Source organism: Rousettus aegyptiacus, unplaced genomic scaffold (assembly GCF_014176215.1).
Source record: "Rousettus aegyptiacus isolate mRouAeg1 unplaced genomic scaffold, mRouAeg1.p scaffold_m13_p_13, whole genome shotgun sequence".
In the NCBI taxonomy this organism is placed as follows: domain Eukaryota; kingdom Metazoa; phylum Chordata; class Mammalia; order Chiroptera; family Pteropodidae; genus Rousettus; species Rousettus aegyptiacus.
Window position 1 is genome coordinate 71,778,290 of NW_023416288.1, and position 23,772 is coordinate 71,802,061.

Consider the following 23,772-nt stretch of genomic DNA (forward strand, 5'->3'; position numbering starts at 1 on the left):
GGAGATAAAAATTTGGGGGGCAACCATCCAAAAGAGCAAGAAGCATCATTTCTAAGAGCCCTGGAACATAAGACCTGTCACTGAGACAGAGGGGAGGATGAGAAGTCAGATGAAGTACAGGGACACTGAAGGAGTTCAGGACACAAGATCTCAATGTTTCAAAAGCAAATGAGAGTATATGACTGTCTGAAAACGATAGATATAGAGAGGGATTAGGAACCTAAGAGTGTGTGTGGGGGGGAGGGGTTTAGAATTGCTACAGGACATGCAAACTGAGGTCAGCAAGAAATGAAAGAAAAAATCGCTTAGTAGCTCTAAAGGTTCCTCTGAGCTAAAATACAATGTATTATGACTTCCTTTCCACATTTATGAGATATGGAAGAAACCCAAAGCAGAAGGTCAAGGACATAATGATTTCAGGGTCTAAATGAACGCATGTGATGAGAGATATAATCTTTGAAGGCTGGGAAATTGTAGTAGTCCAGAGGAGGGGGCGGGGAGCTTCATTAAGGTAAAGAAGTGGAAGAGAAATCATATAACAATAAAAATAACATGTATTGAGTGCTTACCATATGCCAGGCATTCTGCTAAACCCTCTAAATTACTCTTTATAAACACCCTGTGAAGTAGGAAGTGTTATTCTCCTCTCGTAGTTGAGCAAACTTGCCAAAAGTCACACAGTTAGAACCAGACTCAATCTCATGTCTGGCTGACAGGAATTTGTCCAGGCTCTTAAATGCTTCAAGAACACTGCAGTGGCTTCCTGAGCTAAGAGGGGCAGTGCGCTAGGCAGAAGGTAGACAATCAGAGCTTTGGTCCTGGCCCTTTCCCTCTCTAGCTATGCAACTTCAGGGAATTCATCCAGGTCTCATATCAATACCCTCACGTGATTGTTTTAAATATCAGAAAGAGATCTCATCTTTGAAAGCACTTTGTTATATAGTGTATATAAATGTAAACGTAGGGTGTTGTACTTGCTATTTTTATCTAGAGGTCTCATCGTTTTGAAATGTACTAGAAAATTTCTGGCACTAGTGGGGGGAATGATAATGAGTAAAAGAAAAGAATTTGGGACAAGTTATCTTATTAGGAGACAAATACAAACTACAAACGAACTGTAAATATGTATCTAAACCTTCTAGACCATATTAAGCAGAAAAATTAAATGCATTCTCAGTATGGTATTGGTATAACTTTAAAACTGGCAATATTAGCCTAATACATTATTTATCACTGTATTTTCTCTAGTTGAAAATAATAGAAGATAATAAATTAACCATTACCGTCAAAAGAAAAAAAAGGCATAACAATCAATTTGCATCATACTTGATGCCTATTAAGTACTGCAGAGGGTGAATGACTTTTGTTCAAGGTTTTTTAAAGAAGCCTTCAAAATTAGCTTTAAGAAAATCCAAGGAATTATATTAAATCATGTTTTAAAAATAACGTTCATATCTTAAAAGGTTAGTGCATAAGACAGTCACCATTAACTAGAATCCAAAAAAAAGTACAAATGTACTAATGGGCTTTTTGTTGTTGTTGAGATGGCAAATCATAAGAAAACAATTAAGGAAGGAGGATATTTTTTCTATTAAAAAAAAATTCTTGCAGAATACCCCTGGTATTAGTAACCCAGTCTCCTGTACCTTCTTTACATTCTCTTGGTAGCGAATGGTGATGCCATTTTTCAGGTTGAAAAACTAAAGAAAAGATTAATTTTTTTATTAAAGCAAAAAAAGATGAGCAGAGGGACCAGTGTCAGCAACAGGATTTTAAATTAAAATACGGGTTTCTATTTAATTCCCAGATAATGAGAAAACTTAAATGCCCCATTTCCTTGATCATTTCAACTAATTTAGGCTCATCCCCATTAACAAAGGGGTGTGCTGATCAGACTAGAGCTCCTGTGGAAAATGTCTGTGTCATTCATAAGGAAGGGAGAGGGGCCTTTTGGAAGTATTGTTGCTGAGCTTCACACCTGATGACACTGCCAGTTAATTAAGTGACAGCTGAATGGTCAAGTGCACAGACTCTGGAAACAGACTGCAGGGTTTGAATCCATTCACTGTCTGTGTGATCTTGGGCAAGTAATTTCTCTGAGCCTCAATTTTATCACCTGAAATATGGGTATGATTATAGTACCTACCTTACTTGTGATGGTTACTCCGAGGAGTCCATGAGTTAATGCATGCAAACCAAGAGCAGTGCTTGGCACATAGTAGGCCAATAAATGTTTTCTATTATTGTTGTTTGTTCATGCCTTCAATAAAGACTTTTTGAGTATCTACTATGTTTCAGATACAGTGCGGAGTGCTGAAGACATAAAAATGAATAACAGTTGTCAGTGAGATCTCAGACTTGTAGAAGAAGCAGACAAACAGACCACAGTTTAAAGTCAATGTGAAAAAGTCTATGGGGACCTAAAGGGGAACTTAATCAGGTTAGGGGAGTCCTGTGGGCTTACCAGTCCATCAACCAAACATGGTCCTTTTCTCATAATGCATTCACAATACTGAGGGGCAGTATGGGGAAAGAACCTGAGCTTTAGTAGTGGTAGTGCAATTAAATAGTTAAATGATTCAAAGCCAGTCACCCAATTCCTTTGGCTTCAGTTGTTTTCTTATTTGTAAAATTATAGCGCTGAAGCCCTCTGGCATTGGCTCACGACAGCCTATTGTGTGCATCTCTTCCCAACTCACGTTCAGTGATCTCATCTCAGTAGCTTGAAATCAACCATGGTGGGAATATTTATAACATAGAAATAAGCTAGCACTACAAATCAGGGCTTTTTTTTCTCCCCTGAAGTGATGCTTATTATTTATTAGAATACTCCTGGGTTGAACTAATGAACTCCTAAGTATTTCCCAACTAATAATTTTCAACTCTGAGATGGTTTTCTACAATTATAATCTATTGCCATTGAGTTGGCTTTCTTTTTTCCATCTATATAATTTGCCTGATAGAGCTGTGAGAGAAATTTTAATATTTATATTTGTAGTGACTCCAGAAATACTTTCAGTTTTCATACATTTTTATCTTGATAATTTATTTCTGTGATTTGCGTGGGTTAGGCTTTCAATATAGTATGTCTTTTTAACAGTTTGGTTTTTTTTTTCTTTCTTTCTGAAATAGTGCTGGTCATTTAACCAACTTTGAGTTCCTACTAAAAGGAACACGTAAAGATGATTCGAACAGGCTGACTAATTCATTCTCTTAAAATTTTGTGCACATAGCAGGTGAAACTGAATCATCCATAAAACATTTATTTCTTTTCAGTTGATAGTTAAGATAATTTCACTGGCAAAACATTTCCTGGGAGTGATTATATCAATGGCACCTTGGTCATTAAACTACTGGTATTAAGAGTATTTCCTATAAAAAGGGCTGCTCTGTTAGATACAAGTATCAGCTCAGCCTAACCTTAAGACCAGCTACTCAACTCTGTCTGCCACCTATCTATCTGCCTCTAGTTTTCTCATTAAATTAGCTTATATTGGTCTTTTTTTTTATCCCTTAGGAAATCTAATAATACATTCTCTAAGAATGTATTGAGTAGTTATCTATGCCTATCTTCGCTGCTGCTGTCATCATTGCTGTCCTCATTATCAACAAAAACCTGTCACAAAGCATCTGTGTGTGTTATAGTCAAGTACTGATTCCTCAGAAAAAAACACAACAAGTAGTGAAATACATTTTATAAGAGAGAGACTTTCCAAACTTTGATATAGTTGCTTTCTTTAGGAATTAATTTTCTTAGAAATCATATTTTATAACTATACAGTTAGTATTTTATAGTTTATAACACACTGTCATTTATATCATCTCTTCTAATTGGCATGATTGCTTTGAAGGTACACATTATTCCCATGTTTAGATGACAAAACTGAGACTCAATAAAAATGAAATATTATCTAGAATGTGATAAACATCTAATCTATTTCTTCTGAATGTATTTCTAGTTTTTTAAAAGTATGATTCTTACTTGAATTGTTTCAAATCATTTGTATTTCCTGGAAAATATTTTTATTCAAAAGGCAAATTTTAGTAAACATTTGTTTTCACCTGCCCAGCTGACACTGTCTCTACTGTGGGCAACTTTTTGAAAACTCTCCTTTTGCTATCTTAAGGGTGAGCTTGCAGACCAGGCTAGCCTTTCGATGAACTCTAGTTTTTTAAACCAAAGCTTGGTCTGGGGTAAGCATGTGACCAAAGCAAGGCCAATCAGTATCTTTTAGGGGATTCAATATAGATACTGTGAGAAGACCTCTCTCCTTCAAAGATCACACAAACTAAAACTGATGTCTTAACTTGGAGTGTCTGATGACCGTCTTTGCCACTATGTGGAGAAAACCTGCCTGAGCATGACACTGACCCAAGGAGAAGATCCCAGACATGGAGAAAGGCAGGCTCCTGTTATTGCTTGAGTATCTGTATCCATTGCATTTTAAGCTAATGGGAAAGAGTAAAATTTTTTCTTTCCTCTTTTTTTTTTTCTTTATCAGCAGTTTCACTGTGATTCATTTATTCCTTGCTCCTAAAAATGTCCTGACTAAACAATGCCTACTTGAAAATACTACAAATCTATGAATTCAAACACAGTCAAATACATAAGCAACTTTATGTATTCCAGTAATCGGAAAAAGATGATTTCCTTATTTACTTGAAGAATTACTTTAAATATTTCACACTGCATTTCAACAAATCTATTTGTTAAAATTTCTGAGGTGGTGTACTAGCTTTTTTCTCCTATATAATTTCATATTCTTCTAAAATATTTACTTAACATAATCTTGGGATGGAAATAATGTATGAGTGAAGTCAAGATATGAAAATTAGAAAACATTTTAATCCTGCTTTTAAGTGTATAAAAGGGATTTATGATGATGGAATATGGCTGAGGTCCCATATTAAGGAAATTACAGTCATAAAAACAGTCACAGTTAAATCTCCAGGAAGATTTGCCAGAATGAAATCCTAAGGCAAATTCTTAGCCTTCTCTCTATATACATTATTTCCATTAACTTTAGAAGTAGGCCCATAAAAACAAAGTTAAGGAAAGAAGATTCCAATAGATTTCCGATGTCATTTAAAATACTGCATTTATACACTCACTGCTTATGAAGCCATATTATGTCACATAACGTTAACCAAATATTTGTGAACACCCACTGTATACCATGCCATTGTCTAGATACTGGGAGTTTCTACCCTCAAAATTGTACAGTCTGTGAATTTGAACCAAATGCTTAAAATTAAAATGTGTAACCTAAAATGAAAAGTGAATGGATCTACTGGGCTGTTGAGAAAGCTTTGTTTAAAAATTGATTCTTATTCCTTTAGATTTAATATTTAGTGTTGCATTCATCAAAAATCCGAAACTAACTTTAGAAAGATGAAACAATATACCATGTCAAAAATCTCTTCTAATGTAGCTGGACATTACCTTGACAATGATTTCTAACATTAGTTGAAGGGATGAAGAAATCCTCAGGATTTTTTAGCTCAACTGCTCGTTTATATAACTACATTGAAATGATCCATAACACCCACAAGTCAATCCTACATCTACTATTTACAGACTAGTTTGCTTGACAACATTCTTCGCAATACCTCGTAAAACCTCTGGAGAAGAGTTGGGGTGTGGCAGAGAGAGTACAGGCTTCTGTGTCAGACAGACCTTGACGTGATGTGAATTTGGGCTTTACCATTTACATACCTTCTGACTCTGAATGTCTATTTCTTCATTTAAAACATGGGAATAATGGTACACATCTTGTGGGTTGGTCATTAGGGTAAGAGATAAATTATGAGAGGTACTGACATTCACTTATGTCACAAACACTGGCATCAATAAATGCAGCTACTATGCTTATCATTCTAAGTTGTGTTTTAGCCAGTTTTTGCCTGCTCTTGTCAAAAATGAGGATCTTGGCACAGTCCACTGGGTGAGTCCACTCCAAATAGTTGGTGACTGTTTCACCACCTTAGTCCTCTCATCTACAGATTAAATAGTGTTATTTCTTAGTTTCCCACCCTTTAGCTATCTTGTGGTTTTCATTAAACCTGTTTCAAGTTCTTGAAGTCCTTCTAAAGTTCTCCTCCAAGAAAAAGGCCATGAAAAGGGCCTTCTATATTTAGGCAGAACAAATGAGTAACCATTACTTTGTCTCTTTAGGGAAGAACAAACTCATATTCCCACTGAGGTTTAGCAAATAAAGATATGGGATGCCCAGTTAAATTTGAATTTTAGATAAACAATGAATAATTTTTCTTAGTATAAATGTCCCATGAATATATTTTATATGACAATGCCAGTTGTAAGCAAATGGAGAAAAACAAAGTAACAATCACTCTTTTCACTAACAGGACTCTGACTGAAAAGATTTTGGCTGAACCTAATTAACTTATGGAGTAGCACAATATTTTAAAGCTTTTTGTAGCACACACGTTGCAAAATTGCATATAATTTTATTGCTGTTATTTTGTTGTTGTGTGTCTAAATCATGCTGTTTTCAAAATTATCATGGTAACCCATTCCTAACAGGTGGTCTTAATTATCATGAGAAGGTATAACTATGTGAATAGGAGTAAAGTTCTTTTCTTTTTTTTACTAAAAATGAAAGAAAAGACTGTGTGCTTACGGAAAAAGTTATACTATATATGGCAGCTTGTCACTGACATGAAAATTCTGAAACAGAAAAAATATTCCTAGATGGATTTGCATTATTTATAATAAGCAAACTTATTAAAAATTCAAATATAGGTGGCAATAGGAGAAAAGTTAAATATGATACCAGAATAATTTTCATGTGTTATAATATTTCCAGGGGCTCCTCTAAACACTGATTCTTGATTATAATTATCACACAAATATTGTTTCTGCAAGTGAGACCTAAATTGTACTTTTATTCAGAAGCTTATCCAATATTGCATCCCTTCTTCTTTCAATAAACATTTTAAAAGTTGAAAATGACTGAATTATAGCACAAGAAAAAGCCAACTATGCATTTGCCAGTTGTAACATATGATTGTGATCACTGTCCAACTTGGATGTACTAAGAGTAAGGATAAAAAGAATAGAATCCCATTGTATTCTCAAGATTATTCCTCATACATTCATATTCTGTTAGTAAACGTCTTTGTCCTTTTAAGAATGGCTAAAAGTATTCAACTTCTGGGTAAGAATAAATGGACATTTGTTTTATTATTGCACATATTGTAAAAAGTCCTATTCAGAAAATATATTACATTGTCAGAGTCCTGATTGATGGGCAGGCTTTTGTCCCATTAATAAGCTGTCAGTCAGACAAGAATGTTTCACCGCCCTTGAAAATGTGCAGATTGAACTTTCAATGTTAAGAAAGTGCTGAAATACTTGAAATCCTATAAAACTATTTAAAAATATTTTTCAGCCTAATGGATAGATATAATTTTATAGAAGTGCGACCAGATTTTGTACAATTAATCCAGGAACACTAAACAACATGAATCCACAAATAACATTTGAGAAACATCTAAGTATGTAAGTTAAAATAAGCCTAGCAACCTTTTCCGGTTGCATTCAAATACAGGGTCTGAATAGGTTAAACTTGACTGGAACTGTCAGAATGTGAACCACTGAAAGGAGACAGGTTGGAGAGGAAACTGGTACATTACTCATTAATGAATCAGATATTTCCCTCCTTCCATGTTTGAAAATGTCCTCAGCCTAAGTTATGGTAAATTCCAAGTGGGGGAGACTGTGTTCAGGACTGGGTTTACATAACTGAGCAACCTCCTGTCATGTTCCCTAAAGCATAAATCAAATGGCTGTAGAAGCATGCTGATGGTGAGTGGGCCCTATTCTTGTCACGGTGGCTGTCATGTAAAGAAAAATCAACATCCAGGGAAAGAGAGGCAAAGGGGAGAGGCATCAAGGTTCCATAGGCCAGGCCCTGACCCTGACCCTGACCCTGAAATACGGAGTGGTCAGATGAGGTGGGTGTTCCCTGTAACATGATTTTCCCTTAGTTCTTAAGGTATGTCTGAAAAGTTCCTGAGAACTTTTCTTGGAAATCGAAGTTAGCAAGTAGACTCTCTGGCAGTAGAATAAATGAGGAACCTTTTTCAAGATGAATTTTGTCAGTATATGACATTATCTTTTTCAGGTAAAGGAGAAAAAGAAAACTTTTAGAAATCATGAAAATACTCTGAATGGAAGGAAAAACCAAACCAAGCCATATTTTTGTATAAATGTGGATTCCTTAGGTGAACATAATGCAATTCTAACAGTGCTGGGAGAAAAATTAAAAGCATATAAATATCACTGTGCCGATACCAACTGTAATCAGAGAATAAAAAACCAAACAAAACATTCTCTAAAAATCTTAAATACTTTTAAATGAACAGAGAATGCCAAACAAAGCTCTCTTCATAAAAATAGAACAGTGCAGAAAAATAAGTATATAAGTACAGAATCAAATTTCTAAAACTCAGTAAACACTCTGGATCCTTGAAAAATCAATAAACAAAAAGGTTAGCACACCTCAAAAACAACTGTGCTCAGGATTGCTTTAACTAATCAATTCAAGGAAAAATAATTCAGGCAGTCGTGTGTTTGTGTGTAGAGGCAACATGTGCTTAAGGGAGAGAAGGAGACAAAAACAGAAGAGAGAAGAGAGAGTAAGACATTTAAAAAAAAATAACTTTCCAACCATATAGGTGTTGCCCACTGGCTGGCAGTCCCAGCCTCCTGCCCCACTGCACTCCAGGTGATTCTGTAAAGATGGGCATGCATGCCTGGAGAAGCACAGAGGGAAGAAAGCCAACTTTGGCAGATGGAAGCAGGGCCAAGGAGTATTTCAAAGTGGAGATATTGACCAAGCTGGGACTTGCAGGACAAGATGGAGTTGCTCAGGCACAGCCGAGGCAGGGGACAAACACTTTGGACAGAAGACTCACACACAGACACCTCAGGAAGAACATGCATGGCTGTTCAGGACGCCGTAATTGGATAGAAGCGGTGAGGCCTGGGTGTGGATGAAGTTGGAAGGTTCAGCTGGGGCTACATCACAATAAGCTGGATGTATATGTCCCGCTGAGTGGTCTGCACTTAACACCTGGAGTGGTGAGTCACTGGGAGGTTTTAAGCAGGAGAGGGAAATCAGCATACTTCATATATTTGACGATTTTGTGACTCTGTAGAAAGTGGACTGGAGTAGGAAGGAGCTAGACACCGGAAGACATATAGAAGGTCACGGCATCTGTCCAGGCAATAGGGGATGACGATTAAGAACAGAGTGACTCTCAGATCTGTATCTTCATCTAATTGCTTCCAGAGTCCAGCAATCCATCTCTTAAGCATCAGTTTTGTATGTCCAACAGCTATTTAAGACTAAATTTGATATGTGTATATTGAGGCTATACTATGTGTGAGGTGCCTGGGGTACATCAGTAAACAAAATCAACATTCCTGTTCTTGTAGAACTTACTCTCTAGCAGGTAGATCCAGACAACAAATAATTCATGTAACAATTAAGTAGATCATGTAATGTATTAGAAGCTGATGAGTGTTATGGGGGAGACAAAAGAGCAGGGGGATCAGGCACATCCAGAGCAAAGGCAGTGGGAGAGGATTATTGCTTTGAAAAATGGAAGATGACTTTTGAGAGAGTTAACAGAGGAGAGGAGTTAGCCATCTGGGCAGAGACAAGAAGGACCAAACTGAGAGCCTGCCTGGTGTTTGATGCACAGTGAAGGGGCCAGCAAGCCTGGAACTTGGTGATGGGAAGATGACATCAGAGGACAAAGAATCAGAGCATGTAGGGCCTGTAGGCCACTGCGAGGCTTAGGCTTTTACTGGAGTGACATATGGAGACACTTCAGGGTGTTGAACTAGTGATTATGGTTGAACAGCATCGCCTCGACAATGTGAGGGAAAGACTGCTGGTGACAGGGGGGTGACACAGGGCAAAGATGGAGAAGTGAGGCAAATTTGGAGGCTGCTGTAGTAGTCCAGGTGAGTGATGGCGGTGTTCTGGGCCAGAAGGAAAAGGTGAATGATAAGAGGTGGCTGAATGCCTGTTATATTTTAAAGACGGAACTAACAGGATTTACTGATAGTTTTGAATACAAGGTGTATGAGGAACAAAGAAGTCATGAATATTTCAAGGATTCTGGCTTTTTTAAAAGGGAAAACAGCTTTACTAGTTACTGACATGGAGAAAGTGGTGAGTGAAGCAAATTTGGTAGGGATATGAGACTTATCAGCAGTTTTGCTCATGTTTGAGGTAGTTTTTAGAAATCCAGGTGGAGCTGATGTGTGTGCAGTTGGATATTTATTTGAGTCCTGAAGTTAAGAAGAAAAGTTTAGAGATTTAAAGTAGGAGGCTGTCTGCATATCAATGGTATGGAAAGCTTTGAGACTGGATGAGAACACCAAATAAAGGTGTGTAGAGAGTAGAGAGAGGAGGAGTACACACTGGAGCACACCAAAGCTCGTAGGCTGGGGAAAAGGTGAATGAGACAGAGGCTAAGAAGGAGCAGTCAGATATCCTTTTGACACCTTCCTCTATTCCCATGAAACTTGCTTTCCCACTCTGTATCCTAGTTTAGTGCCTAACATTTCCCACACTTACAGTACATCATCCTTAACTCACACTTGCAGGCGTTCTGAATATGTCCATCTGCTTCCATCATGACTGCCACTATAATTCAGGGCAGTGTCACTTCTTGCCTGGATTACTACAACAGCTTCCTACCTGGTCTTCCTTCTGCTTCTGATCATCTGTTCCCCAATAGTAGAGATATCTTTCTAAAACGACAGTCTGATTAGGTCACCTTTCTGCTTAAAAACAATTCAATTCCTTAGCACAGCTTAAAAGCCATGCGTGATTTGGTTTCTGCCTAACTCTCCAGCCTTGCCTCTTGCCATCATATCCCTAGAAATCTAGGCTGTAGCCACTCTGCCCTTCTTTGTTTGAGCTGTTGAAGCAAGCCATGTGTTCTCTCACTCTGGGTCTCGGTACATGCGGATTCCTCTTTACGGAACACTCTTGCTGTCATCTTCATCTGGTTAACACTTTCTCTTCAAGTTTCACTTTAGGGAACACTTCTTTTAGGAAGCCATCTCCAGTGCCTCTCTTACCAGGTGGCAAGAGATTAAGAACTCTCTCATTGCTCATACATCAGAAGTTATCATGTTGGATTGTAATCTACTTATCAGTATCTCCCACTAGACTAAGTTGTTTTCAGTCCTTAGCACAGTGTGATCATATGACACTTTATAAAAATTTGTTGAAGAATGGATAGATAATAGAATGAATTAACACATGAAAGAATAATCCTGAACAAAGACTCTGGAGGTATGGATATGGCAGGAAAGAAAGGACAAGATTAGAAAGATATTAACAAGATAAAATTTATATGACAATAATTCAACATGGATTTTGATTATAAGGCAGACTGGGAAGTCAAGGATGGATGTTAAGGAAAATAGGCAAAGAAAAGTTTTGAAGCAAAAATGGTAGATCCCGTTATAACTGAGGTATCTGTTGGTTACTGAAGCGCAGATGCTTACAAGGCAGTTAATAACACTGGCACAGTGGTCTAGAATAAGGAGGGAGTCAGAAATAATGATCTGTGAACAACTGGTCCCTCATTGTATTCAAAGTCATAGAGATAAGTGAGATCATCCATGGGCGTGTTCAGTAAGTAGAAAGAAAGGACCCAAATGGAACCCTAAAGACCAGTATCTAACCTTTATATTCTAAAGAGAAAAAGTTTGAGTGGTATTTCAGAAACTTAAGGGGACATTTCAATAAGGGAAGCACAAGATATATAGTATCAAATTTCAGAGGGGTCAAGTGGGATAAAAACAAGAGTATGTCATATTTGGCGATGAGTGAGTTACTCATTACAGGGAGGACATTTTCTTGGGAATGTGAAAGGGGGGACACTTTATTGGGAGTGCGGAACAGATTGCTTGAGTTGAATGAGTTAAGGAATGATTTGGAGTAGAAAAAATGAGTTAGAAATTTATTTTCAAGAATTCTTTACTTAAAGGATAAGGCGGAAATAGCAGTGAATATTTAAGGTAACTGTGTATTAAGGACCCTATCAGGATATTGGACATATGTGTTTTCCTTTTCTCTAGAAGAAGAGGTTGAGTAAGGGTTGAATGAAAAAAAAAAAAAAGATGAGGGAGACTATAAAGATGGGAAGCACTGGTAGGATAGATGTAGCAAAGCGCTTGATGATGTGTGAAAGTGCAGGATCAAGACCATAGGTTGAAAAGATCATTTCATCATTTGAGAAAGAAGCAGTGAGGTAATAATAGGTGACAAGAAGACTACTTGGGCTTCTGTTTACTCTCTAAATTATAAGAATATCTTATGCTGAAAATAAGGGGAGCCAAAGAGATTCAAGAGCTTGAGAGGATGGTAAAAGTTTGCAATTATTGCTATGAGTAGAAGGAAAATGGAGAATGACCAAAACAAGAATACAATTTCTGTTGAGGTAAAACTCATCCAAATGCCCAACCATTTCATTGAGTGCCTAAGCAGTCGACAAAGTAGATTTGGGAATTAAATGGTTCCATAATCATGACCTCTGTAGTAAATTCCTTGGAATGTTTATATAATGCAACAGATTTATAAGTCTTTAATAAGAGAAAATACCAGCATTTGATTGTTTTTATTTCAAAACCAGTTTTATTGAAATCTACAAGGAATAACTTCAGGGAAAAGAAAAACATTGAAACAGATACTCCGCTCTCTTTTCAATAAAACCAACAGTCTAAAGATGCTAAACGAATGAATCAGATATAATGATCGTCTAACTCTGAAAATTAAAACCCATTTAGGAATTGTGAGGGAGTCCTGATCCCAAATACCAGTCTAGTTAGTCATTCAGAATCTTTAATAACATTTGGAAAGTAATTAATCAACTTATGACACAGATTCAAAGGCTGTCACTTTTCATTTTTGTTAATGAAACTGTCTGGGGTTTTATCTGCACTTTTCTGGTGATTTAAAGAACACATTTTATTTTTGTAAGCTCTTTGAAGACCAGAAGAATGTTTAAAATCACTGGACCTTGATGTACAGATTTCACCGAACAATCCAAGTATGTGTTAGTGACAGTGAAATAAAATTTAGAAGTATCTTAATTCTGACATGACGGAAAGTGAATTTTTGAAAAGTCTAAAATGCATATTCATTTCTGTCAGTAGGAAGTTTTTTTTTTTTGTCAACAAACTGTTTTGACTGCTTCTTTATATAATTCAGTAGAACTTAAAATATTTATTGTACTATTTTATACTCAATTTAAAAAAATCAAACAGCTAGGGTAATATTTTAAGCTCAGAGGTTTATATAGGCCCTAAACGATTCCAGTCTCTTTGTCTTAACTAGACAGTAGTCAGACTACGGGCTCACTTTGGACAGTATAGCCATCAGTAGGAGCTAGAGGGTTTCTGCCTGAATGTGAGGCCAGAGTCGGATGACCGCTGTTCACCTAAGACTCTTAGAAGAACAAAAAGACAAAAAGTGAAGGCAGGCCCTGATATGAGCTTTCTTCAAATCTTTAGACCACTGTCTGGGTTCGTGTTTAGAACATAACAAATACAATTCCTACATACACTCCTGTATGAACTCTGTATAATCAAGGCCCAGAGAAATGGCCTCAAGATAATATTCACAAGGAAAGCTAATATACATCCAGAGCAGATGATATCCCAATGGAAAGTGATAGTGGGTACAGTTTTTAGGGATCTAACTTTTGGTTCCAATAGTAACAGATACATTATAATGCACTGATGTGTTAGAAAATTTTAGTCATGAAAATAGTGTAAAAACATTTATAAATAGATTTGGTTCTTCTTTTAATACTATGATTTCCTCTGAGAACATGGAATTTTATTTAGAGTATTCATAAGTAGCTCAGAATAAAAGTTCTTCCTGCTTCTGCTGTGTATTCCTGCTATTCTTACTGGTAGCGGTAAGAGGGTAATGTAGACTAAGGGGTCTGATTTAGGCCTGGACAGATAATAGCCTAGCTTCCCCCAGAATCAAGCCACCCTGTGATAGAGCTGGAGGAAGTTTAAACTTTGCTTATCATGTGCCCTACCACCTTCCTGTGAGCTCCCCTTGATTCCCTACTCAGTTTTGACCAATCTTTTTCCTATTTGTAAGGCAGCAGCCTGATTCCTAATGGGAAACTCTGTTCATGACTTTCAAAGCATCCAGCCCATGACCCTTCAGAGCATCTGCCCACCTCTTCCCTTCCTTAACTTTGTGGATCCAAAACTCTATCAAAACCTCCAGGTCTCCTCCTTCATTATCTATTTTTTATATCTGTGGCATGAGAGTTATACCAAACATTTTCTTAAATTGAACTGCATTTTCACAAATGTACAAATACAGAGGCATTTGACTGCTCATTTGTCAAATTGAGAGACTTTTTAATTGAAGTTAAAATCATCTAAATATGAATGTGTACAAACACACAAATATATGATTATTACTGATACTCTAATCAACAACTGAAATAAAAATTGAGCATGTCAAAACTATATAAATAAGTTACTCCTTATACCATGCTATTTATAATTAAATTTCCTTTAACGATTTTTATGATGATATATGTATTCTGCAAACACTCAGTTTCACCCAAAAGAACTTCCATTTCAAGACCATAATAACACAAAATTCCTTTATCTTCCCTGCCAAATTCTGATACCTCAACATTGCACAAAAACAAGACACTTTGAATCAGGAAAGGTTTTCTGGGAACCGAATGTTAGAAGTTCACAACATGATATCAAAAACATCTCAACATCCACATTTCAGTACTATATCTTCTAAATTCTACTTTCTTTTGGACAGAAGGAGCTGCTGTTTCCATAGCCATCAAAACTCTAAGCGTGCATTTCAGCTGCACTTAAAGTTACATATTTGAGCCGAGTCCACATGGGAAGTCTAGTTACCAGAAAACAGACTCACAAACAGGAAATCTAACTACAGTAAGAAGGTGTTTTCCTCCACACAATAGAGTTTAAAAGATGTGTCATCTATGTAATTTGGAGCAAAACTCAACACCACTATTATTGTTGAGTATCCCTCTCTTTCCAGTCTATATTATGGCAACTTATGGTTATAGCATTATGTTTTCTAAGCCTGTTTGAATTTGCTGCTCTTGCTTACAGATACAAACGAACTGCCCTTTTCTGTGCATAGCTTTCAATCAGTAAGCATGTCAAAGCAGGAGGAAGGATGGCAGGAAAAGTAAAAGGGAAAAAAAATCAATTTGCAGAAAGCATATGGTAACAACTGAATACTTAATCAAATGAGCCTAGAAATTCCTTCCCATTTTCAGCTCTCTTTGTAAGGCAGTTGTTTCATGGTACAGAATGAATTTCAATAAATGTCATATATTTAGTTAGATGGTTTATTTAAAAAATTTGTACAACCAGGTCATTGACTCAGAATAGATCTCATTCCAAGACATGACAGATGGATATTGACACTGAATAAAGAGTAACATTAGCTGGAAGATTCTGGGTAGAAGAAAAAGTCATTCACTTAACATTCAATGATGTGTTTACTGAGTACCTACTGTGTGCCAGGACAAAATTATAATAAATATTTGGACTTTATTTTATATTACAATAGAAGGAGCTGTGCCAACATAATTTCCTTGGGGTTAGTAAAAATTATAATGAAATACCACTGGTAAGTAAGGTCTTTAAAAGTACTTATATTTTTCACATTACATCAGAAAAACGCATTAGTACTCATTCAAACATCCACTCTACCACGGTTGCAGGATTTTAGACCTAACTCAGATTTTTGAAGATGATGTTTACTGACCCTTAGTAAAAACCAACTTCCTATTTTTCTGGAACAAAAGGGCCTTACATGGTTTCAAAGATTTCTTAGACATCAAAGAGCTTAGAGAGACATACAGTTTATGGGTAATGATTTAGGATTTAGTGAATCAAAAACACATGGATTAAATTTCTTTTAAAAGACCCCTAGGTTTAAATTTTAAGAGCTAAAATGTTGGTCTAAACGCATGTTAGTCCTAAGCAAAGCCAAAATTTATTTTTAAAGATAGTTTGAGTTGTCTTATAGATTCACAACTTGGCTGGGTTTTCCTTTCCCACATGATTACGCCTCAAAGGAAGCAACCTGCTTTCTGCTGACCAAATTTACTCTACCTCTTTCTCTGACTTGTAAAAACTACATTGTTTCAAAGGTCTCCAGCTTTGAATGCTCTTCTTGATATTTTCAATAAAATATTAAAAACCCAAAACATCTCATGGTCTATCAAACAAATGGAGTACTTTTTAATTCCTCCAAGTAAATTGTTCTTTATTTTTAACTTACAACTTTAAAATTGGACTTGAGATGTCAGGTACTGCCTCAGATTTTCAGCTATCAGGGAACACAAGACCATTTCAAAACAGGAAAAGGCTACTGATCTTAATATGTACACTGTTTCATGATATATTATTATATTTGCATTTAAAATAGTAGGAAGAAATACAGTACATAATCTTCCGTTCTAACACAATGGCCTTCCGGAAGGCCGCTAGCCTGGGCATTTCACTGAGTTTTTAGGATTAAAGGAAACAAGTTAGTGCACAACCTGTGAGCTTTTATTCCTTTGGAAAAATAGACTGCAACACTGATCTGATGGCTTTTAAAGGGCACTCGAAACCAATGCCGTGTGCGTTTTGAATTTCAATGGTAGAGAAATAACAACTAGTGAAGTTTAGGCAGATCTAAAAAACAAAACAAAACAAAGAAATTGCCAGTATTCCAAAGAGAGAGTTTATTCTGAATGAAAACTTGGAAATGAAATATAAAATCTGCATATAAACTTATGATGAATTTAAGTTTCAGAAAACGATTGCTTCCGTTTAAGAATGAAATAGCTAGATGACCCTTTAGAAATATACATAGCTTGATTAAAAAGTGTGTGGGCTGATGAGTTTAGAAAAATATGTGCTAATATATGATAAATTACAAAATACCTTTTCTTTTTTTATATTGCTAAGCTAATATTCCAGAGAGGAAAAAACCTAAGAATGTTAGAAGCTAAAAAACTTTGCAGAAGTGGTCTAGGGCATCCTTGGCCATGTATACTGCTGAATTCAACAGCACCTGAAGGTCACACAGGGGATCACTTGCCAAGTACAGTTGTGGCCAATACTATAAACGGGACCACCAGGAAGCCAAATCTGGCCCACAGGCAATTTGTCTCTCTAGCTGCATAGTTTTAAAGATGATGAGTCAACATTTTACTATTGAGAGATTTCTTGCTTCTTCTGAAAATTTGAGAGACAACACCACATGGGTACATAGCACACTGGGCTTCGTGGCAGCTCAGATGATGCCAAGCAGTGCAGCTCCCTCTTAGGCAGGGCTTTTTCTGAGCAGGCTGCTGGCCCCTGGCGAGAGGGTTAGTTTTACTCATTTAGGTCAGCTGTCTGCAAATCTTGATACAGGATATAAAGCATAAGGAGGAAGGGAAAGAAAATGAAGAAAATCCAACAAAGTGGTTTAACATTGGAGAGGGGTAAAGAAGGTCAGAGAGAAAAGGAAAGAAAAAAGCGCGCGGCAGACAGAAGCTGTGTACCATCAGCAACTGCCTCCTGTGCTGTCTACAAATTTATACTATGGACAGGATCCATGACAAAGGCTATGGGTATTGCCCTTAACAAATCCCACTGGGCTAGGCTCACAGTACAGAAAATAATAATTAAAAAAATTGTCCAAATGGAGCAATATCCCTATCAAGGATGGGGTATGGGGATGGGACCAGGAGAATAAAAGAAAATACCAGGGGCCTCTTCTTCTATACCTCATAAGCCAAGGGATGTGGGCCACAACTTCACCTTCACTTTTGAGACTACAGTGAACTATGGCAGGCACTGTCCAGGTGCTTTCCATAAAAAACCAGGGACTCCATGTACAGCTGTGCAGGCTGTGGACTGCACGATTCCAAAGAAAACGAGAATGGCACTCCTTAGGAATGCAAAATAGAAGCCATGATCCAGATATCTATGTGTGTTGTCTTCTCAACCCCTTCAGGTTCTAGCTCAAAGGCCACCTTTGAAGTGAAGACTTCTCTGACCTTACTACTGAATTTTTTAATCACCACCCCATCCCCTTATCCTTGACGGTATCTACTCCTCTTCACCACTTTATACTTCTTTATAGCTCTTATCAACACCTCATATACAACACGTTTTATTTATAGATTTTATTTATTGTTTGCCTTCCTCGATATAGAACGGAGCATCATCAGGTCAGAGACTTGTCTATTTTATTCTCTGCCGCATTGGCAAAATCTAGAATTATGTCTGGTAAGTGCACAAGTTACCCTGAATGACTAAATTCTCAATTGCATTCTTAGAGTACAGGAACTTAGCTTCCATTAGAACCTGTGATTCTCTGAACACATTTCATAATTCCTCTGACCATATTTCATAATTATCCTTCGTTATATTTAGAGAAATACATTTTCAAATACTATGGACTATTACATAATTTAATGGCTCATAAGCTCTTATATAATTTCTATGGACCCTATAGTTACATAACTTATTACAGAAATTAAAACCAACAAGAGTATCCTCCATAAACATACTTGCACAAATTCTCAGTCACGGAAGAAATACGTATACCTGGGTATGTGATTAGCCAGTTAACTTTTTATTTTTTTAAATTTCACTGTGCTTATACCTCCTGTTACAAATGCCACATGTGTGATTTTTCTCCCAATTATGTTTTACAGCTTATAAAAACACTTTTTAATTTTGTTCCTTGAAAAGCAAAGTAGTCAGATTTTACTGAATGTTTTTATTGAAACAAATCCCAAAGGGAATATACTAAACTGTTAAACACAGCTGAAGAGATATCTGAGAATGCACTTTCTGATAGAAGGGTAGATTACAAAATTACTCACAACTCTTAATCTGATAATAGGAGAATGCCCCACACATATGAATGGGGCCTTTCTCAGTATGCTTTACTATAAAAAGAGAAAATGAGAAAAAGAGATCTGGAGAAAGAGGTGAGAAAAACGCCAGAAACTAGAATTGTACGTTCATCATTTATTACTAACCTAAGGATTCCAACCTATTTCTCAGTGGAAATGCTTCAAATAGTTAACTTTCATTGATGGCTGGGCAGAGGCTGTATAGTGCTGTCGAGATAGCACAAGGACTAGGCTCAAGCACAGTTTTATTGTTTATAATATGGTGAAATTAAGACATTGCCTATCTTGTAAGGTTGTGGTAGTATCTGAAACATGATATATGCAGATGCAGCTTAAAAACTTTAAGAAGTCTTTAAGTTCCGATCTTTTGAAAAAAAATTCTATTTAATAGCAAATGAGATGATTTCTAACAATATCATTCTTGTGTGATATCTCCTTAATAATTATGGATCTTGGTTTCCTTTTGTATGTATATTATTTATCTGTATATCTAGACTGTAAACTCCTCAAGGGCAGATATTTCATTTCTTCCTTTTTAAAAAATGTTCACCTATTACCAAACACATATGATGCTCTATATACAGTTCTTAGCTATTTTTGGTGAGGGAAATGTGGGCCTGGCAGCAACTCAGTGTCTGTTAAATCAAAGTGATGCTGAGTTGACATTAGTCAGTATATCTATCATTTATTACTAAGAGGTGACTATTTATTTTGCACTGAGCAAAGAAGAAATTCTGTCCCAAGGGCTGAATCAAAGACAACAGTTTCTACATACACTAGCTAGGTGTACTCCCTGGCACTTGACTTTCTGCATAGTTTCTCCACTTATGGCGGCACCTTTAGGACATTCAGTATCCCATGAACAAAGACAGAAGCCCAAGAAAAATATTAGGAATAATGAAGGGGAAAAAAAGCTTAGACAGTTCTGGTGAGAGGCGTTCAGCCTAGTAACAGTGAAGAAGAAACCATAAAAAAGGAGTGGAGAAATGGGGACACAAAAGGGCTTGGAAGCAGCTCTGACCACACTAAGGGAAAGAGATGAGGAGGAAGGGGGCCGGGATAGGAGGTGCTCTGAACATGTAGAGAGCTATGTACTCATCATGGTGTGTCATCATAGGCACTGATGCAGCCACTAAGAGAGAAGTGCCTGTCCTGAGAGAATATTAGCCTTTTTGAGTTATTCAGTTTCTTCAGAGATGACTACTTTGAGAAAAAGTTTATTTGAGGTTATTGTATATATTTGTTAAAAGAAAATTAGAAGAATACTAGATTGAATTTTTTGTTTTACTAATAGCTGAGGAAATTGATTTCTGAAATGTATTTCTTAGTCTAATCCTCATTAAAACAAATTTAAAAATTTTAAGATTATAGTGAGACATATGCTTAGTCTTAAAATGAATTTGTAAGATAAGGGTATTTTTTCTTAGAAAAGTGTCGTTTTTCATTTATTATAGGTTTAAAATTCATGAAAATACTATTTATGACTAGTTATACTAGTTATATTGACTGGCTATGGCTAATTTTGTACATCTTTATCATTCAGAAAAACCTTATCCACTAATTCTGAAGACAGAGCATACATCTAATGTAAACCCCTATAGTGATATAAGAACAAAGCAATCTTTGAAAAAGCAGTAGTCAGCAGACTATCTTCTATATGCCATGAATTCCATTATGTTAAAATCAAAATATATTTAGGTTAATAACTACAGACTTATGCACTCTTAAGTGTGAAACCTGAACAGAATTATAAAAACACCAGTATATTTTACAGGCAATCAGACACATTTTTGGTACTACAGAAAATTCTTATGAGTGATATAAATTTTACCTGTGTTATTCAGCAGTTCAAAAATGAATGCTGAATACACCACATACAGTCTACGACTGGAACCAAAGCACCTCACTTTTGTTCCATTATGGAAGTTTACATGTTAAAACAAAGCCCAATAAGCTTAGAGCTGAAAAGGAAAGCTATGTACCTGTAAATAATCCAAGCACCACTTACAGTTTACATAAAAGCATAATTTATGTTCCAGTAGCACAGAGAAACACGATGTACATCATATTCAGATCGCCTTCATGCAGAAAAATTTCATTAGTCAGCTATAATAGTTTAGCTATAAGGGAAAATAATGTTTTTCTGAATCCATTTGCATGGCAATGTGCATGTGTCTGGCTGATGGAAACCACAGAATAAACCTCCGCCCAACTCTACAAAATGTGAGCCGTCTTCTTAAAATTCAGGAGAAGGTCCAGATAGTCTACAGTCTCTCCAATGTCAGTTTTTACAATCCTTTCATATTTATCGACCATTTTAACTTGGCAATTAAAGTATCCTGATTATTTTTGCCTAAGAGAACGGACAATATTTCATTCTACTACAGGGCTTCTTTGAACATAAAACTGTGATAAGGTAAAATACATTGGGCAACTATTCATGCATGAACCACTGGAACCCTCTTCAACTGCCAAATTTGTAAATGGCTCTTTTGAAACATAAAAAGTATGAAATGCGAAACCATACTTTGGAGTAAACTCTGCATTGGCAATAGTCAGTGAAAATATTTTCATTGGTGCTTTAATTATTGGGTCAGTAACAGTACTAGCCAGCCTACCCAATCTCTGGTTACAATCTTTTTCACCTAATAAGACAGATGTCCTCCACAGAGCCCCAGCAAAGAGGTAAGGTACAACTGAAAATGATGGATCACAAGTCATGTGTATTTGCTAGAAAAGAATTCAGACCTTCACAGAAACACCTGTCTCTTGGAAGGCAAGGCCCCCACGTAATACAGATAAAGCAGGGTTAGGAACAAGGAAATTGGGTTCGAACTCTGCCAGCTGCCATCACCGTGGGACAAGGTGACCCAGTATCCCTTTTGTTAAGGACTGAGTCAGATCACAGCCTTGAAACTGCTCTGGCCATAAACAGTCATATATCACCTCCTACCTCAGAGCCCCTCTCTTCTGAGTCATACAGGTAGCCCCTCAGAAGCGACCCCCTAAAACGAAAAGCCCCATTCTAGTTTCGACCTCTTCCCTGGCCACATCCCTTGAGTTTCTGAAGCCCCTAAACTCTCGCCTACCTCTCTGGTCTGGTCCTCTGGAACAGCAGTCGGGTCTCTTGCGGGAACAAAGAGAGCAGAAGCGCTGAGGCGAGGGGTGGAGTGCGGGATCTAAAGAGGGTTGCAGTTTTACCTTGCGGTGCCCAGGAATCCGCAGCGGCGAAGTGAGCAGCGCAGAGACCACCCGCGCACTCTGCGCCTCCCCCTAGCAAGTCAGCTGTCGTCCCGCATCTGGCTCGCGCCCTCCGCTGGGCTCTGCATCTGGTCACAAAGCACTCAGAGAGAGGCTCTGGGTCACCTGCGGCCGGGCCCAGCGAGCGTCCCGTCTGCTCGCGGGCGGCGCTCCCTCCGCCCCTTCCCACCCGCGCGCTGACCTGCCCGTGACTCAGCCGGCTGTGGGCGCGCGCGGCCCGCGGCGGCCCGGGCGCGTCCAGGCGGGAGGCACGGCCCCGCGACCCGACCCAGGAGCTCGGCCTCCCGCCCGCCCCAGCACGTGTCCGCCTGTCGGGCGCGCTGTCCGTCCGCCTCGTCGGCGGGTCCAAAGACCGCTGAGGTGAGGACTGGCACCACCCAGAGGGGGAAATCGGTCCCCGCCCTTCCTGCCGCCCGCGCGCCGCGCCTGGCCCCGTGGGGGTCGCGTTTCCTCCCACCCCTCCCCCGCCCACGACAAGGTGAAACTTTGTAGGTGGAGAAGTTTTCTCGCCCTGGCTGCGCGCTCTCTCCTCCTCCAGCTCGGGCAGTTAGAAGTTAGCACAGCGGCAGATAAGCGGGACCGCGTCTCCCCCTCCTGGTGCTCGCGGGGCGAGCGTCCCCGGGCGCGCAGAGCCCACGGCGCGCACCCTCTGCGCGCTGCCGGCGGGAAGGGCGCGAGGCGCTGCCACTCCCACGGCTCCCGTTAGCCGCTGGGCCCTCGACCCGGGTGGAGAAAGTTTTGGGCACCACAGAAACAAGGAATTCATTGTCAGGGAGGGAGGTAGGAGTGGATGGACGAATTGTCCCAATGATTTCATTATGCAGCGATTATCTCCTACTATAATAACTCGGATTTCTGGAAGGAAGAACAACGCAGGAATTTAACCCCGAGGAAACCTCAGTTTCTTTAACCTTTTTTTTTTTTAAATATACATATATATGTATATATAGCAGGAAACAGGCTGATTAAATAACTTGGCAAACATCTATGAATAAGCAAAATAGAACAAAAGTTTAATTCTTGAATGTTGAAATCTTATGATTTACAAAACGGTTCGAAGGGTTGGCGAGTTGTATTAGGTTTAATTGTGTTAGCATAACTACTTTTTATATCTCACATGTCTGAATATAAAAATTGACATTAACCTTCAAGAGAAAATAAGCAGTCAACGGTAATGGGATCTGAGAACAGTATTGCTTGTTAAGAGAGCATTCTTTCTGACTCATAAGGGCATGTTCAAATAATGATATCTGTTAGTTATTGACACCCATGGGACAATTTACAATTTATTGTGCAGGTTCAGGAATTATTTACTACAGAATGAAAAATAGAAAAATATAGGAAGAATAGCATTTTCCCAAGAGCTTTCAATATGCCAGACCCTTTACCAGAAACTACACAGAGCAATTTCAGTCCTCAAATGTAATTACCTTATGATTCCTCAATTTTATGGAAAAAGAAAGTTCCTGTTATATAATAGCAGAGCCCTGAATTGAAGCATTTTGCAGGTGAGGAAACTGAGTG

General features: G+C 37.9%; 1 protein-coding gene across 6 annotated transcripts in view; it reads right to left on the minus strand.

Moving 5' to 3' along the window:
- MET (MET proto-oncogene, receptor tyrosine kinase) overlaps positions 1–22,775 on the minus strand; it is a 110,368-nt gene extending 87,593 nt beyond the window's left edge. The window contains exons 1-2 of one of the 6 annotated variants that reach the window (XM_016119310.2): positions 22,189–22,775; positions 2,147–2,313 (exon numbers count right to left, since the gene is read on the minus strand). The gene's annotated coding sequence lies outside the window, so the exon portion shown is untranslated. Of the gene's footprint in view, positions 1–2,146; positions 2,314–22,076 lie in introns of all 6 variants that reach the window. The other 5 variants (XM_016119309.2, XM_036231010.1, XM_016119312.2 and 2 more) reach the window with 5 other exon arrangements.
- Between the last annotated feature and the right edge of the window lie 997 nt (positions 22,776–23,772).